Here is an 18,616-nt window from a genome sequence, read left to right on the forward strand (position 1 = left end):
ATTTTAAGCAGGCTAAGGGATTTTTTTTTTTCTTTTTAAAGTCAGAAGACTGCTTGGAATGTGTATATTGCTACATCGGTGTTAAAAAGAAGTAAACAAACTAAGATAAAGTAACTCAAGGAGAATTAGCGCGGCAAAGGCTTCTATGGCCTGTTGGTCTAGAAGGCAGAAGGGGGGAAGAGGTGGGTAAGCGCTGAGCCGAGATGAAGCCTTTGATACACAACAAGGTAGTGCCAATCGCTGTGTATCTTGTGACCAGAAATTAATTGATGTACATGCAACACTCATTTAATTTGCCTAATTACAATTTGTTCACACCGGCACCACAGGGCTTTGTTACAAATGATTCCCCAGTCCAGTCCACTGGGTGGAGGGTGGGATGTCACTCCGCAGTGGTTTGTGGGGGAAATTTGCATATAACATCTCCCCCACTAAATTATTAATTGGCTCCTGGGGAGGCACTGCTTTCCAAGGTTCTGCTTAATTACTATTCATGTCAAGGATAAACATCTGCCCGTGGTAAGCGGCGGTACCTGCTAACCCGTCTGCACTCGCTGCTGTCAGCATCGTGTTTACATTCACAGCTAGGTAGCTGGTGTCAACACATCCTCTCCATGAAAACAACAGCGAGTGTTGCGGTGACACTGTTTATGCTGATCGCCGAAGGTCGTGCGGGTAGAATGTAAACACGCAGAAGAGGAGGCGCGGGCGGCCGCCTGTGCTGTGCGGCGCCTCACACAGTGTCAGGCGTGGTGCCGTTCACTGAGAAGGAAACCCGCTCGGCTGTGGACTGCAACGGATCCTCACCCCTCCCCACCTTGCCAAGGGTGCAACACTGTTGCCCAGTGTTGAAAAATATTCTCAACTCATCTTCCGGGCGTCTCCTGAAATTTGTGAAGCACTCTCGGTTTCTTGGAAATGATTCCTTCTCCCACGATCCTACCAGATGCCAAGATCCTGTTTTGGAATATTGTGCTAAGATGTGTTTTGTTACTTGGTACAGGTAATTTGTTAGCTAGTCTTCATTTTAAATGTATCAACGTCACTGATTTAAAGACCAAGTTTTGAGGGCAGAAACAATCCCTGTTAAACTGACTGCTGGTGCTGAAAGCATCTGGATGTCAGCGACGTTGATGTATCTTGCAGGTTCGCTTCAGATATCTCTAGGTCCTTCGGGACCTCATATGCAACTTACCTGAATGGGAGAGTTAGGCCAGTTAGGTTAATGAGCAACCCCGCTTCTTTGCTATCTCCACCCCTGTCTAAGGCTAATCTATACACATTGCACAGTCTAAGCTATCTTTGCAATTGGAAAACCACATTTCACTTTTCAGAGCCTGCGTTCCATTTAGCCTGCAAGGGAGAGACTAATTTTAATAGCAAGAAGAGATGGAAAGAAAAAAATTAACTTAAAAATACAGTTTCAAAATAAATCAAGAAATGATCTAGAAGAGGGGTTGTCAGAATTTAGCACACAGGCCAAATCCAGTCTGCTGCCTGTTTTTGTAAATGAAGTTTTATTGGAATACTGCTATGCTCATTCATTTACATATTGTCTGCTATGGACTGAATTACGTCCACCTCCCTACCCCCCACCCCTCAATTCATATGTTGAAGCCCTAACCTCCAATTTGACTGAATTTGGAAATAAGGCTTTTAGGAGTTAATTAAGGTTAAATGAGCTCATAGGGTGGGGTCCTAATCTGAAAGGATTGGTGGCCTTATAAGAAGAGGAAGAAAGGGAGATTTCTCTCTTTCCAGGAACACTCATGGAGGAAAGGCCATGTGAGGACACAGGAAGGAGGCAGCCATCGGCAAGCCAGGAAAAGAGTCCTCACCAGAATGTGACCATGCCAGCACCCTCATCTCAGACGACCAGCCTCCAGAACTGTGAGAAAATGAATATCTGTTGTTTAAGCCACTGGGTCTGTGGTATTTTGTCATGGCAGCCCAAGCACACTCAGACATCGTCTATGACTGTCTTTGGGCTATAGTAGAGTGGTTGGATAGAAACTGTATGATGTGCAAAGCAAAAATATTTACTGTCTGGTCCTTTACAGAAAAGGTTTGCTGCTCCTGATACAGAATGCCACCTTCCCACACTGTATGTAGAGACTAAAACTATTACATGAATAAAGAGGAGGAAAAACCCTCAAGACGTATTACAAGTAGGCAGCAATGTAGCAGTTAAACAAGTGAATATAGACAGCAATTAATACAAAGATATAGATTAGAAAATATAGCAGTTGATACATGGCTAAATATAGGCAGAGACCAATTATTGATAGAGGTGGATTGAAAGGACATAACTGAAAAAATGTGAAATTTGGGGCAGAATTTTATATTAATAGTTAATTTAAAATGGTTACTTTCTAAAACCAAGGAGAGTTACAAGTTAAATGCCTACAGCAAACAGACAGGTAGTGTGTGAGAACCTGACTGGGAAGAGCATAAACTCTCCTAAAATGGACAGATATAGCTCAGCTCTAGCTGATTCTTGTCAGTCCTGATTTCATGAAAAAAGCCCCAAATTCTGGATTCTTGTATGAAATCTCCTGATTTTTAAAATTAAAAAACACTCAGTCCTACAGAGCGCTGTGAGTAAAATCCATGAGCCACTAGTTTGTAACCTTTTTGTGCTAACATATATTATATATAAAAGATTTTTTTTAAAGAAAGATAAAGAAAATATTTCCTTTGCTAATTTCCTTCATAATCATTGAGATCATTCCTTCTTCAAGAGATGCTTGAGTTTCAGATAGGTTCGGTTACAGTATTTTTCCCATGTTTCCAAGTTTAGCCAATGGATTAACTCTTGGGGTGTCACTTAAGCCCCATTAGTCCCTCATTTCAGGCAGGTGTAATGTGGCGTGATACAGGAAACATTGACAGGCTTTATTTTTTTTTATTTTTATTTTTTTTTTAATTTTTTGTTTATTGCAGTAACATTGGTTTATAACATTGTAAAAATTTCAGGTGTACATCATTGTACTTCTATTTCTGCATAGATTACATCATGTTCACCACCAAAATACTAATTACAACCCATCACCACACACAAGTACCCAATTATCCCTTTCACCCTCCTCCCTCCCCCCTTCCCCTCTGGTAACCACCAATCCAATCTCTGTCCCTATGTGTTTGTTTATTGTTGTTATTATCTACTACTTAATGAAGGAAATCATACGGTATTTGACCTTCTCCCTCTGACTTATTTCACTTTGCATCATGCCCTCAATGTCCATCCATGTTGTCACAAATGGCTGGATTTCATCGTTTCTTATGGCTGAGTAGTATTCCATTGTGTATATATACCACATCTTCTTTATCCATTCGTCCCTTGATGGGCACTTAGGTTGCTTCCAAGTCTTGGCTATCGTGAATAAGGCTGCAATGAACACAGGGGTGCATGTACCTTTGCAAATTGGTGTTTTCAAGTTCTTTGGATAAATACCCAACAGTGGAATAGCTGGATCATATGGTAGTTCTATCGTTGATTTTTTGACGACTCTCCATACTGTTTTCCATAGTGGCTGCACCAGTTTGCACTCCCACCAGCAGTGTATGAGAGTTCCCTTCTCTCCACAACCTCTCCAACACATGTTGTTTCCTGTCTTGTTAATTATAGCCATTCTGACGGGCGTGAGGTGATATCTCATTGTAGTTTTGATTTGCATTTCCCTGATAGTTAGTGATTTTGAACATCTTTTTCATGTGTCTGTTGGCCATCTGTATATCTTCTTTGGAGAAATGTCTGTTCAGGTCTTTTGCCCATTTTTTAATTGGGTTGGTAGTTTTTGTTGTTGAGATGCATGAGTTCTTTATATATTTTGGAGATTAAGCCCTTATCAGATGTATGGTTTGCAAATATCTTCTCCCAATTGTTAGGTTGTCTTTTCGTTTTGTTGATGGTTTCCTTTGCTGTGCATAAGCTTTTTAGTTTGATGTAGTCCCATTTGTTTATTTTTTCTATTGTTTCTCTTGCCCGGTCAGATGTGGTGTTTGAAAAGATGTTGCTAAGACTGATGTCGAAGAGCGTACTGCCTATGTTTTCTTCTAGAACTTTCACAGTTTCAGGTCTTACATTCAAGTCTTTAATCCATTTCGAGTTAATTTTTGTGTATGGTGTAAGGTAAGAGTCTACTTTCATTTTTTTGCATATGGCTATCCAGTTTTCCCAACACCATTTGTTGAAGAGACTTTCTTTTCCCCATTGTATGTTCTTGGCTCCTTTGTCAAAGATTAGCTGTCCATAGATGTGTGGTGACAGGCTTTAATTGCACTTAATTGTTTTCACTTGAGCAAATAGTATATATATTTGTTAAGATATGCATATATACATATGTGTGTGTATATATATATGTATATGTGTGTATGTATGTGTATATATATATGCACATTTTTTAAAAAAGTGAAAGCAGATAAGACAGCAAGATCATGTTCTAGGGAATCCTTAGCTCCCAACGTCAATATGCCTGCAGAAAATCCTAAATGATACCAATGATGACATCTCTCACAGTCTGGTTAGAGCAAGAGATTGTAAAATTTGTTGCCTTGTTTTATTAAAGCAAAATTTTCACTGCCTCTGGCACATCAAACTTTTTTATTAACGTAGTCGAGTTGCTTTAAAATTACCATTTTTCAAAAGAAATAACTGGGGTAGAGAGTAGGAAAAAGTTGTTTGAGCACAAACGTATAAAGAAAGGCAGAGGATCCTATGCTTTGTGGGGACTTGAGGTTAGGTTCTTTGTGGCCACTTTGTTTCTTTAAAAGCTTGAGTTATAGACAGCACCTGACACAGATTTCATAAAAACTAGAGACCCTCTTATCAGAGGGATCAGGACTACTACTGGTCACTTAATCAAAAACGTTAGTTAAAGTGGGAAAACATCTTTAAAAAGATTCATACATATCTTATTAAACATTTTATTTTAATGTAAAATTATAAATGGACCTTAACTTGCCAATTTAGTTTTTTGGTAGAGGGCCAAGACCTTGTCTTTGAAAATGGGTGCTCTGATTAGAACTCCTCAATATCTTTCTTGCGTTAACTATACACACAATCCTTCCTGCAGTTTCCAGCTTGCTTTCCTCAATGTGAAGAATTAATACACAAGCAAAGCACTCTGAATACTTGAGTACTCCCAGACTATGATTATTTCCCTTAATCTATCATACTCATCTCATCACTAATTTGACAGCAATTTTTTTTTTTTTAAAGATTTTATTTATTTATTTTTCCCCCCAAAGCCCCAGTAGATAGTTGTGTGTCACAGCTGCACATCCTTCTAGTTGCTGTATGTGGGACGCGGCCTCAGCATGGCCAGAGAAGCAGCACGTTGGTGCGAGCCCGGGATCCGAACCCGGGTCGCCAGCAGTGGAGCGCGCTCACTTAACCACCAAGCCACAGGGCCGGCCCTGACAGCAATTTTTTAAGTGAAGGTATTTTTATTGTCTTCTCAGTTTGTTTCAGCTTTTGATTTCATAGAAACCACAACTTTCTTTATTCTCACATATATATTTCATTGCTTTATAGAATATTTAATCAAATTATATAATTATAATAGCAACTACATCTGGGATATAGCTTTGAGAACAAATACAGCTAACTCTTGGTAAGTATTCAACTCAACTGGTGGGAAAGGATGTGGGAAGTTATATTTGAGGGAAATCTACTACCTGGGAGTGTTCAGTGAGGTCAGTGTTCATGATTTACAAGAGGGGATGGAGAGTTTTGCTTAATTTTGTATATTGTTTAAATGGAGGTCAACTAAGAGAACTTCTACTGTAGAGTGATGCTTAAAGAAGAAAAAGAGCATGCAAGGGGAGGAAAAGCCCTTCTCAGCTATTTAGATAGCTAAAATGGTTATATATGAGACTAGTAGTGATTCCCGGTCAGTCACACATGGTAGACGCTCCATAAATAAGTGGGGGCCTCTCTTCTGGGCCCTAGACTAGCTGTGTACCCCACACTTCCAGTGGGTAAGGCACAGGGCCCTCAACCTGCTCCAGACTGCATGTCTTCTTGTCTTCCCCCAAACCTGCCCCTCCTATGGTGTTCCCCACTTTGGGGACTGATGCCATCATCCATGCAGGACCTCCGCCAGAGAGCTAGGAGTCATCCTGGAGTCTGCTCTCTCCTGCATCCCTTATATGCAGTTGGACATCAAGCCATGTTCATTTTGCCTTTTACACTTCCTCTAATTTGTCTTCTCCTCTCTATGCCCACTGCTTTGGCTCAGTGAGGCTCCCACTGTCTCAGTTCTACCCTCCACATACCTGCCAGGGTGTTCTTTCCAAACTGCACTTCTGATAATCTCACTCTCCTGAGTAAATCCTTCAATGACTCCCATTGCCGTCAGGATGATGTTCAAACTCTTTAGTCTCGCATTCACAATTGAGCCTCTCCCAGCATTGTCAACCATATCTCTAAATACATGCACAAACCGTACTCCAACCATACTGAAAAACATGCCCCAAACGCATCAGGCTATTTCACACCTTTACTTGTTTTGTTTCCTTTGTCTGTAGCACCTTTTCTCACTATGTCCCCTGGCTAACTCCATTTATCCATCAGGGCTCAGCTTGTGGGTCACTTCATCCTGTGTAAGTATTTCCTGAGCCCTGCCCAGTAACGAGCCTCTCCTCTGTATCCCTCAAAATGCTATTAAACTACTTATTGAATCTAGTTATCATTGCTGACTTTCCTATCTGTCTTTTCTATTAGATTGATGTTACTCAAAGACATGGATCGGATTTTGTTCTCCTCTGTATCTCTTGCATGAGTATAAAGCCTGAAACTTGTTGAGCTGAGTCGTTTGATTGAATGAATGAATGAATCATGAATGAATGAATGAATGTAGATAATTGAATGAATGAATGAATGAATGAATGAGGAAAAAGTCATAAAGAGAGATTGCAGTATGCCTTACCCACTAGAGTACTCTATTTAGTGGTGAAGTAATATACAACTGAGCAACATAATTAAAGGTAATTAATTTTAAAGTACTGAAGTTTTAAAAGTTTCTTAAAAGGTAGAGGAAGGAAAATCATAGCTATAGGGGATTTTACCTGTACATTAAGCAAAAGCACATAAATTACTACCATTAAATGATAAAATAATGTTGTAGTTTTATTTTGGGGAGTTTGAGAATTTTGTAAGATAATATCTGTAAACCACAGAACACATGGTAGAGCCTGTGGTCAGACAAAGATGCTGTCAAATGGTTGCTGTTGTGGTGGTGGTGGTTGTCATTATCTCTTTCGAATTAGTGAAAAAGATTCTGTATATATAGAGATATAATTATACACACACATTATATATACAGAACAATTTTATATATATTAGATACACATATATAATGAATACTTTAAAATAACAAATATATATTTTCTATTTATTTTATTTTATTTTTATATTGTTAAAACTTTCATTATAAGACTTAATAACCCTGAGGCATAAACACCAGGTATGACAAAAATGAACCTTTGGTTTATCCTCTTGAGGACAGTTCGTTGAAATGACGGAGTTTATATGAGAGCACACTACTAGTAATCACACAGCTAGTAATTTAAATGCCAAATTTTGTAATGTTTGAGAATGATTTGGGTAATGGAACAACAGTGCCACTGTGACCGAAAGTTGTCATCTAGTTATTTTCAAACTTTAATGTGCATAGGAATCAAACGAAGATCTTGTTAAAATGTAGATTCTGGTTCAGGAGGTTTGGGGTGGGGCCTGATATTCTGCGTTTTAACAAGCTCCCAGGGGGTGCCAATGCTGCTGGCCCACAGACTATGTTTGAGTGGGAGCAGTGTACCCCAATCATGATTAATCATAAGAATCTCCTGGGATGTTTATTAAAAACATGGATTCCTGGACTTTCACCAAGTATAAACACACACGCATATACCCATGCTCATGGAACAGAACTTTGAGGGGAGGGGACTGGGAAGGTTACTAATATGTAACATGTAAATATGTATTTAACATATTTTCTATGGAAACTCACTGATATTCACTATGAATCCCACAATTTCTAAGAGATTACTCAGAGGCTTCTTACAAACTTCAGATATTTGAATAAAATATCCAAACCAAAGTCTTTGGAGAATTCCTGCTTTTCACCTTTTAGTTCTATCCTTGTTAGCATTGTGCCTTTCCTAATTATTTGATGAAATAAACTAGTTCTCCAAATTTTGAAGATTTATAGATAAATGCCTGGTTAAAATTCTTTCTATCTCAGAAATGTTCAAAATCATCTTTTTTCATTTTCCTCTATCTGTCCCAAACATTTAGCTTGGATATGAAGATGGGATCCAACATAATATGATTATTTGGGTTTTAAAGGAAATTTCTCCCCCCTCTTCAACACCGTCCCCAATTAGATGGATTCTTCTTTTTACCAATGATGATGATGACAATGATGGTGACAAAAACAGCGAATACTTATGCAGCACTTGCTAGATGCCAGCCACTTTCTAAGTGCTTTATATCAATTAATTCTTACCACAAGTTGATATGGGGTATCATTATTATCCACATTTTAGAGATGAGGAAACTGAGACACAGAAGTACTTTGTCTAAGATTGCATAGCTCATGAACAACAGAGCCAAGATTTCATTCTGGACAGTCTGACTGCAGTTTGAGCTCTTGACAATCACAATCTATTGTCATCATCAACAATATGTGAGACTAAGATTTCTGGTTTCTCACCTCCCTTTATTTTATTGTCATCTCCATGTGTCTACTGATAGTCTAGCCCTCATTACTTTTATTATATACAGTGCCCTTCAATATGAAATTGGGCAGGAAAACCATTTTTAGTCATGTATACGTGCTTTGCTCGGCTCCAGGCTACATTCCTATTAGTGGTCCTGATAGATCTGTGTAGTTATTACAATTTTCTAGAAGATGGTAGCGAAGTGTCTTGAGGTGACTTTTTCATCATTTGCATAGCCAGCAGTGAGTACTGAATTTAGGCATCTCCAATTATATGGCTGTGGTAGACTGGAAAACATGGCCAGAATATTTTGCAGCTACTCCAATCAACAGATGGGGTCTATTTCTCCACGTCTTGAATCTGGGTTGGCTTGTTGACTTGGTTTGGCCAATAGAATGTGGTCAAAGTGATGTTGTCCAAGTTCAGGAGTGTAGCTGTCAAGAGGCCTTGCAGTTTCTGCCTTTGCTCTTTTGGAACACTGCTGCCATTCTATAAAGAAGCCCAGTCCAACCTACTGGAGGCTGAGAGGCGACGTGAAGGAAAATTGAGGTGTCCTAGTTGACAGCTCCAAGCGACTGTCAGACATGAAGAGAGTGGCCCTCCATCCTGTCACAGCTAAGCTGAGCCCCAAGCTGGCCCACCAGCTGAATGCAGCTAAATAAGTGAGCTCAGATGAGCCCTGAAGAATAATTTCCCAGCCAACCCAAGGAATCATGGGATTAATAAACCACTATTTTAAGCTACTAAATTTTGGGGTTGGCTGTTAGCCAGCAGTATATATGTGATGTGATGGTTTAAAATACAAATAAAATTTAAGGCAATATAACTATCTTTCTAACTAATGATATTTGAAGAATTGTTCAATTTAGTAAGGCTTTTTGATTCAATAAAATAATTTTGTATAAAAGCCTGTGACAAAATTGGAGATTTAAGGGGGCACATTTACTTCTAGTAATTTCCAAAATCACATATTTTTATAACTAGTGATAGCAAAGAAGGCCATTAACTAAATGCATTGCTACAAATTCTGCATTGTTATCATTGATTTTATAATCTGAGATTTGCAGCCAGTAGATAGAAAAATTTTAAGTGTCTAAATTTTTTACAGTAAATTTGATAGTGTGTTAAAAATAATATAAATTCCCTCTTTTAGAAAGGATAATATGATATCAGAAATGTGAATCTCCATTTAAGGGATTCAAGTTCTAATTAAGGGGAAACTATGAAGCAATCTCCATGGATCTAAAATCATTTTGTTTTTTTCAGTTGCTATGTTGTAAATTCCTTGTCTGTGTTGGCAAGGAAACTTGTCAAATTGTTTTACTACAGAGCTTGTCTTTACCCACCTAAATTGTAGACCTTTATATTTTTATTGCTGTCACATTTTATAAAATATGTTTCAGATAATTGTGAAAAATCATAAAAACTGCCTGGGGTAGGAAATAGTAATAGTTCACAAATCATACTTACTGTTAATCCGTTCAGATATAACTGAACTGCAAATGAACTTACTTTTATTTCTTTCTGCCTCAAGCTACGCCCCGTGTTCTCCAACACACTGATTTCTTGTAATAGAAACAACGAGCCTTCTTTTGTCTTTTCTCTGCAGAGGTAACAAATATAAGAGCTTCTGAGAGCTTCAAAATCTCACACACAACACAGCATTGTTTCTTACTCTGAGAGTAGTGGTAAATCTAACACCATCTGCAAATAGACTAATAGCTGCATGACTTGACCAAACATGATGACTTATATGGGACTATAATGTTATAATAGCTATAACAACTGTTAGTAGTTCCACGGAAGCGCCAGAAGACTGGTGGAAAGATCTTGTGTTTTGTTTCCTTTTGATGGAAATTCCAAAGGCAGATATATGACTCTTTATTACTATGTGTGCTTCAGGTCCTATTGCAGGGTGTTAGGTATTTGGAATAATCTTTCTTGAAATCTCAATTTTTAAAAGTAATTGATCCTATAAGCAACTGATTATTTTTTTCTAGTTTCCATTATTGATGTTTACTATGAACAGTTGGTAACCTATCAAAAATTAGTAAAAATTAATGGTAGTGCATTAAGTTTCTTTCATTATCTTCCAAGAACCTATTCATGCTAAATCTTTGCTTTGGATGTATATCCAAATTTTTTTTTAATTACTATAGATGTAAATATTTTAGTTAGGAGTCTAACGGGTTTATAAGATTTTGTGCGACTTCTGTTATTATATATTATGCATTATGTGCATATTATGCATTATACACATATTATGCATTAATATGATCCATGCATCCGTCCATGTAAGAAATTTTCCCGTCTGCTGAAAAAGCTTTGAAGAATTCCAATGAGTGAGTTAGTTTCAAACATGGACCGGAATTTAAAAGAACTTTCAAACCCAGCTTAATCTATTGTTTTATTATTCTTAAGATAGATAATAGTTTCTGCTGGTTATTTTTCTGTGGTCAGTTTTCCTCGAGAAACTGTCAATGAGGTTTCAATAGTTTTCACATAGAAATGTAGACCCCCTGCCAGATGGAATCACCCTTCTGCTCAATATCTAGATAAAATGAGCTCAGCCACCCTTACATCTATTTCCATGTCTTGTGTGAATTCTGATGCCCTCTCCAAGATATCTGGGATTCTGGGGGGCTTACACTTTTATGGTTACCCCTGGCTCTTTGAGCTGCTTATTCTGTGGTTTCAGTTGATTCTGAGAATGTTTTCACTCTCTTGCAACTGTCTCTTTCTTAATTGCTTCGGCTTAGATTTGAAATTCAGCTGCTTTCCTCGATTGCCAAAAAAACCCAAAAACTGAAACTCAAAAACCAAAATCCCCACTCCCAGGAGGCCCTCCTGTGAAGGCTTGACTTGAATGTTTGGGAGAGACTGAGGGATTTTTACAAGACTGCAACACACAGCAAACAACTTAAAATCGTTGACTAGATATTCGTGTTCTTTTGTTTAAAGTGAAACATTTTTTATTTTAAAGGGCAATGAATGCCTTTAGCAATATATTCAAAATATGCAGAAGTCCAAAAAGTGGAAGTTCTTCCTTCCACCGCTGATCCTCCAGCTACCAGCTCCCCTCCGCAGAGATAACTACTCTTACTAGTTTCTTATATATCCTTCTAGAGCCATCTTGTGAGTATAAACAATTATGTGGATACATTCTTATCTTTTTAAAACAGAAAAAGATATTATAGTACAACTTGCTTTTTTCACTAAATATTGAATCCTTGTGATCGCATATAATCATACAGAACTGCCTCAATGCATGCTAGTCATTGTCTGGATGTATTATAGTTTATGTAACCAGTCCCCTTTTAATGAACATTTAAGTTGTTGCTAGTCTTCTGCTATCACAAAAAATGATTGAATATATATCCTTGCACATATACACTTGACACTTAAGCCAGTATATCTATCTGTAGGATGAATTCCTGGAGGATATATGCATTTAAAATTTTCTGCTAGATATTGTGAAACTGTACTTTATACTTTTTACATAGATAAGATCATACTATAAAACAATTTTGATTCCTGATTTTTTCACTTTAACTGTGTTGGTATTATCCTTTCCCCATATTTTTCAAAACTCTTTATACATATTACTTTCAACAGTTGCAAAATAGTTATTTACATGGAGCTGTCATAAGTTAGTTAACTGTCTTTTTAGTCACCAAGGTAGTTATTTTCATTTTTTGCTATTTTAAATCGTCCTGTGATAAATATCTTTGAGCAAAAATATTTGTTTACCTTTAGAATGTTAATATCTAGAAAGGACATATAGAAGAGAAATTATTGAGCCAAAGGACAAGAACATTTTTAAGACTGTTGATTCTTATTGCCAGCATTCTTTCTGGGAAAGTACTAACAATTTACATCATTATCAGCTGTGTAGAAGAATGCCCAGCTCACCACGTACTCAACAATAGTGCCACGTTTTTTTTTTTTAAATATAAAAATCTGTTAATTATTTAGGAGAACAATAATATCAACTTGTTGTTTTAATTTAAATTTAAAAGTGTATTTGTAAAATTGACTTATAAATGTTTAGGCTTACTAGTTTTATGATTTCTTCTTTTGTAAATAGGAGATACATATATGTATACATATGTTTCAATTTTCTTATCCTATATTAAAATTGTGTGTGTGTGGTTTGTATATTAAAGTAGGGTGTATATATATTCTGCTTCTGGGCTATTTATAGTCTTATGACAATTCAGTCACCGTGTTTTCCACTTCTCTATGTAGGCTTAAGACGGGCAGAATTAACTTTCTGTAGCAGAAGAGCTATTAACACCACTCCTCAGATGCATACAGCTTTTTCTCTTCTTCCAATTTTTAGATTGGCTTAAAAATGTATTAGGTGGGAGTCAAGTTTCTCACTGTTGGAGTGAGAATTTCCAGATAAGCAAGGGGAAAAGACTAGAAGGACCCATTTCATAATGGATTAGAGTTAGAGACATCAGTATGAACTCATATTTAGCTTAAAATAGATACAAATGGTTATATATAGAAAATACTTATAGATATGTATCTGTGCATGGGTTATTACACATGTATTTCCTTGCTGAAAGGGCTTAGAAGCAACAACATCCCAGTAGCACTGAGCACACCTTGGACCAAGATCTTGGTTTCTAATACCATTCATCAATAAAAGTAACCAGGACTCCTTAAAGAAATGGCTGATTCTAGGACATGGGCAGGAAATATACAAGGTGAGTCTGGAGCATCTTGTAGTACCAAAAAGTAAGGAAGTGATTTAAAAAACAAACAAACAAACAAGCAAACAGAACACAACCATGGGGATATGTCAAAGGAACACAGGAGCCAACTGAAAGTATTTCCAACGTCAAAGCCGAAAAAATTTCATTAACAAAATAAATAAGGTAGTATTGGATTATAACCCAAAGTATGGAATAAATACCTGTGAGTCCATACTGATGTAAATAAATTTTTGAACACATAAGCAAATGAGGGAGAAGAGATAAATATCCCAGGCTGAATTCCAACTAATTTATGTAGATACTCTGCCCTCAAGGAGGTGGAACATAACACACTTCTTCTTAAGTGTGGGCTGCACATAGTGACATCTTTCCAAAGAGTAGAGTGTAGAACGGGGGTGGGGAAAAAGAATAACTTTACTTTGGAGAAATGTGACAAACAATATTTCAGCCAGGTGATCAAGGTCAACATCAACAGTGAAAGTCAGGTACCATTTATATGATGTGATGAAAATGGCACTTTACCTCTTCTTCCCCCAAATACACAACCCTAGTCTCATCATAAGACAAACACCAGACAAATCCCAAAAGAGGGACATTCTACAAAATACCTGACCAGTACCCTCAAAACTCTCAAGGTCATCAAAAACAAGGAAAGTCTGAGGAATGGTCACAGAAAAAGGACATTAGGTAAAAACTAAGGAAATCTGAACAAATTGCTTATAAACTTTAGTTTATAATACTGTATCAATATGGGTTCAGCAATTGTAACCAATGTGCCATACTAATGTAGATGTTAATAACAGAGGAAACTGGGTGTGTTTGGGGTATATGAGATCTCTCTACTATCTTTGCAATTTTTCTGTAAATCTGAAACTTCTAAGAAACAAAATTTTTCTAAAAAAAATGTATTATAAGTATTTATGAAACATAAAAAAGGTTAAAAAATAAAATGAACACCATGTGCCTACTTGCCACCTTAAGAAAAGATGTTTACCAGTAGTGCTGGAGTGCCCTGTGTACCCCTCGTCAGTTACACTCCCGACTCCCTTCTCCCAGAGGTAACCACTATCCTGATTTTGGTATTTATTGTTCCCATGCATTTATTGATACTTTTATGACATATTGTTTTACATGTTTTTAAATTTTGTATCAACTGCATCATATGATATCTGCTTTTGCAAACGTTTCACTAAATATTAAGCTTATAAGATTCATGTTAATTTATGTAGCTCTAATTAATTTGTTTTTTCTGCTATGGAGCCTTCCATTATATGAATATACCCAAATCTACTGATCCCTTTGATGGACTCGTAGGATATTTCATCATTCCTATTGTTGAAAGTCCTTCCATTTTATTTGCCCAGACACTAGGGATTTCTTATTGGCTGATCCATTCCACATGACACTGTGCATCTCAATCTAGCTGCCAAACTCCTCTCCCCCCTGCCACTTGCCTCCTCATCTCGTTCCTCTCAGATTGGTCTTCCGGAGCTCCAATGTCTTTTCTCCTTGTTATGCACAGCTATTCAGCTCTCCTGTCCCTTCTCCCAAACACAAGTCCCAACCTGACTTGGCATAGTTACAAACCATCCAAGACCTCAGCTGAACAAAAGGGCCTTCTACTTCTTTCCTAGCACCCCCCATCCCATGCGAAACTATGAAAAAATCATAGTTTAAAAATTGCTCTGTTCAAATGTCCTTTAAAATAATTAGAGAAAAATCAATAGCCCTTTCATAAAAAAAAGTCAATGACCTTGAATATCTCAACCTATTAGTGAGGACAGTTAAAATATAATCTTAAGTAGTCTATGTAAAACAAACTTTCAATAAATGAAGTTTCTATAAAGCAGGTGGCTCTCCAGAATTTGGAAAGAAAGGACCAGTTCAGTGTCAGTTGGATATCAGGGTAAGCTTGTCTTAAGTGCAAAGTGAAAGATACCATCTTTTATGTAATTTCTATATCCTCTGAGTGTATCCATGTGCCTCTTCTTTCCATTTAAAACCGTCTACATGGATAAAAGAAAAGTTTTATCTTTGTGGGGATGCAGAAAGAGTTAAGTGTGGACAAAAGCATCTTTCAGATAAATGGAAACGGAGTTTGGAGATCCTTGAATTCTGAAGAGAGGAGTGATTTTTGAACCTATAGATAGTTGTCTTGGGGCATTTTAGTTGCATTCCAAACTGTAGAGATTAATACTCCTGGTATTAAGGTACCCAAAATTGTCACATTTAGATTTATATTGAGAGATAATATCTAATAAAATTACATAAAATCTATGCTGTTCTCCCAATTAGGAAACTATTTTTAGCTCTTGAGAAGGAGATAAGCTTAATGGACATGGTGTTGTTGCAGTATTAACCTGGCAACTGCATGTTGGACGCATGAGAAGGTAAAAGTGTGTGTATGTATTTGTGGGGGAGGGATGTTGGTGATGAGAAGAACAGTCTAGGATAAAACAGTAATTTAGGTATAAAGCTGTGAAGGTCTAGATTGGGGTATTGACAGCGAAAATGGAGAAAAATGGAAAATACTTTTACAATGAACTGTCAACATCACTGGGCCATACTGACTAGATGATAGGGAAGAGGAGTGAGAGGAGTCAAGGCAGTTTCATAATTGCAAGTGTGAGGGACTGGGACAAGGGTAGCACCATTGACAGAAATGGGAAAGCGTAGAGGTGTGCCAATTAGAGCATGAAGATGACACTCAAAGGGAGCCAGCCCAGAGAGCACTGGATCTAGAACACCAGATCTCCAAACAAGAGGTTGGGGCTGATTTGATAGTCAGGAGAGAGCCACTCAAAGGAGACTGAAGAAAAAAATGAAACCAGCAAAGGGGATGGAACAAAAATTGAATACCATAATATGGAAGCTAAAGAAAAAGAATATTCAATTGCCAAATACAGTCAACATGGGGTTTAAGGAGGCTCTTGGTTATGTCACATAGAATAGTTCTGTGCTTCTGTATTCCCAGCTCCTTTTCCTGATTTACACTGTTTAATTTCTACGGAAACATGACAGAACTTCTTTCTGTTATCTTGTCTTAGTAAGAATTGGCGAATTGCACTGCAGTTCCCTCTATGACAGAAGTAGCAGCCTAAGGTCACAGTTACCTAGTGAGTGAGGACAAGAAATCGTAAGAGAAACAGAAAAGAAAACTTCCCTTGACTCACAAGTTTGATGAAGCCCGTTCCTGAAATGCCTCACTTCCAGATGCTAAAATCAGTTTTCTTCCCCTCCACTGCAAAGAAGATGGACATATGAAAGCTAACGTGAGTGGAGCCAGATTAAAATGGAGCCAGAGCAGCCATTTCAGAGGAATTGCCTTGCATGTCTTGTTTTCTTTATCTTCCAAACTTGGACCAAACCACTGACATTCCAAGAAGTCAGTAAGGATTAAAATAGCCTGTTTGTAAGGACTAATAAAACTGGACTTTGCTGATGACCAAATTGCTAGCCAATCAATGAAGTACAAGTCTAGCCTTTTGCCTACTGATTCCGATCTCGAGCCAGTCTATGAAGTACAAACCTAGCCTTACCTCATTCAGCACCAATGAACTCTTCTTTAATACAACTCACTTCATCCTCCCTTTTCCCCATAAAAACCCTAAGCCCCTCTTCTGTAATCAGAACATATTTTGAGTTTCTACCTGAATCTGTGCCTCCAGAATTGCAATTCTAATTGCCCAAATAAATATCTGCTGCTTGAATTGTAGTGAATTTTTCCTCAGCTGACAGACATTTAGCTCAGCTGGTTGCATAACTAGCTTCTTTGTTTCCTTCTTCCATCTCTGTATCTATCATTTATTTCATCCATAACATGAGACTACACCTGAAAATTCTCTTTAATATCCTCTTTTATAAATCTCCTTTGACTCCACATTTTCATACTCCCTCAACAAAAGTTTACTCCCCATCAGAAGTATCCATCCTATCCTGTTATAAATTTATGGTTTTACTGATTGCTTTGAATGAACTGATCTGAGTTGAAATTATCCATTGAGAATGAAGAATAAAAAAATGGCCACAAAACCACACAGCTCATCCATTTATTCAGACACCCACTTACTGAGCACCTACTGGTACCAGTCACCACTACAGGTGCTTGGACACAAATTCCAGTAAGATATAGTCACTGTTGCCAAGGCATCTGCAGGGAGAGATGAATAAATGAGTCAGCCTTTCCAGGTTGGCCCTGGAGAAAGGATCATCAGGAGATGGAGCTGCTTCCTCTCACAAGGGTTTTTATTTTATTGCTAGTCCAAGAGAATGTGTTCTTTGAAGGATCTAGATTTAATAAGGGAATCAGGATTTTTTTGGTTCATTGATGGTTTCACAAAAGTATAGTCATATCTTTCCATATAGTCCGTGATAAAGGTCACGCCCAACTTAGTTTGTAGGAGTTGGTTTATGTCTGGATTAGGTGAAAAAATAAGTTTAACTGTGGGAGTCAGTAAGTGATAAAAGACAAGAAAGCTCTCACATGCATATTTAGGCAGTTGTTGCTGGACTCACTGAGTATGGAGATTCTGTCCTTGGTCTGGGTCTTTGTGTCTTCTATTTAGAATCTATAATTCCTTCGGAGCTTAATAAAAGTGAAATAGCAACAGGAACTTAATTCTTTTCAAACACTCTTTTGCACTGAAATTTCTTTGCCTTTAGGAATATTAGGCAGATTGGACCAAGAATGCTTAAATTTAAAAGAAATAGATGCCTTTATCCACTACTTTGTTTCACAGTGTAGACTTGCACGCAAGGCAACACTATAGCCTCCTTTATGCGCCATTGACAACACTTCTTGTCTGGCTTTCCCTAAGGAGAGGATGACCGGTTTGCGGCCATCACCTCCCTCCCTCCCACTACCACAGCGATCTTACTTTGTAATTCAAATAAGCTTCTCTTGAAAAACAAGTGGAACAGCCTTAAATCTTCTAAGGCAGTTAAGCAAATTTTGCATTTTATGAGCGAGGATAATCCTTTCACATTTTCAGAAATAAGTTTACGAGCCCATGTGCCTGGTGAGCAATGGAAGCCGCATGACAAATGGGGACACAGAGCGTCCTCCGGGCAATCTGTGTGACATGCAGTAAATCCTCCTGCTTTGGCAGGACCTCGAGTGTGGTGAGAAAACAAGATCAATTCTCCCTCGGCCTCACAAAGGATCCTTC

At 37.7% G+C, this 18,616-nt stretch overlaps 1 long non-coding RNA gene across 2 annotated transcripts; it reads left to right on the forward strand.

Moving 5' to 3' along the window:
- The first annotated feature begins 1,779 nt into the window (after nt 1–1,779).
- LOC147918205 (uncharacterized) lies at nt 1,780–17,968 on the forward strand. 2 transcript variants are annotated; one of them, XR_015551567.1, is made up of 3 exons: nt 1,780–1,890; nt 15,744–15,838; nt 16,496–17,968. It is a non-coding gene; the product is annotated as an uncharacterized LOC147918205 (long non-coding RNA). The 2 variants fall into 2 exon arrangements; XR_015551568.1 differs by lacking the exon at nt 1,780–1,890 and adding an exon at nt 15,259–15,354.
- The last annotated feature ends 648 nt before the right edge of the window (nt 17,969–18,616 follow it).

The sequence above is a fragment of the Ceratotherium simum genome, chromosome 1, assembly GCF_057802395.1.
Source record: "Ceratotherium simum simum isolate JZ-2026a chromosome 1, ASM5780239v1, whole genome shotgun sequence".
NCBI lineage: Eukaryota > Metazoa > Chordata > Mammalia > Perissodactyla > Rhinocerotidae > Ceratotherium > Ceratotherium simum.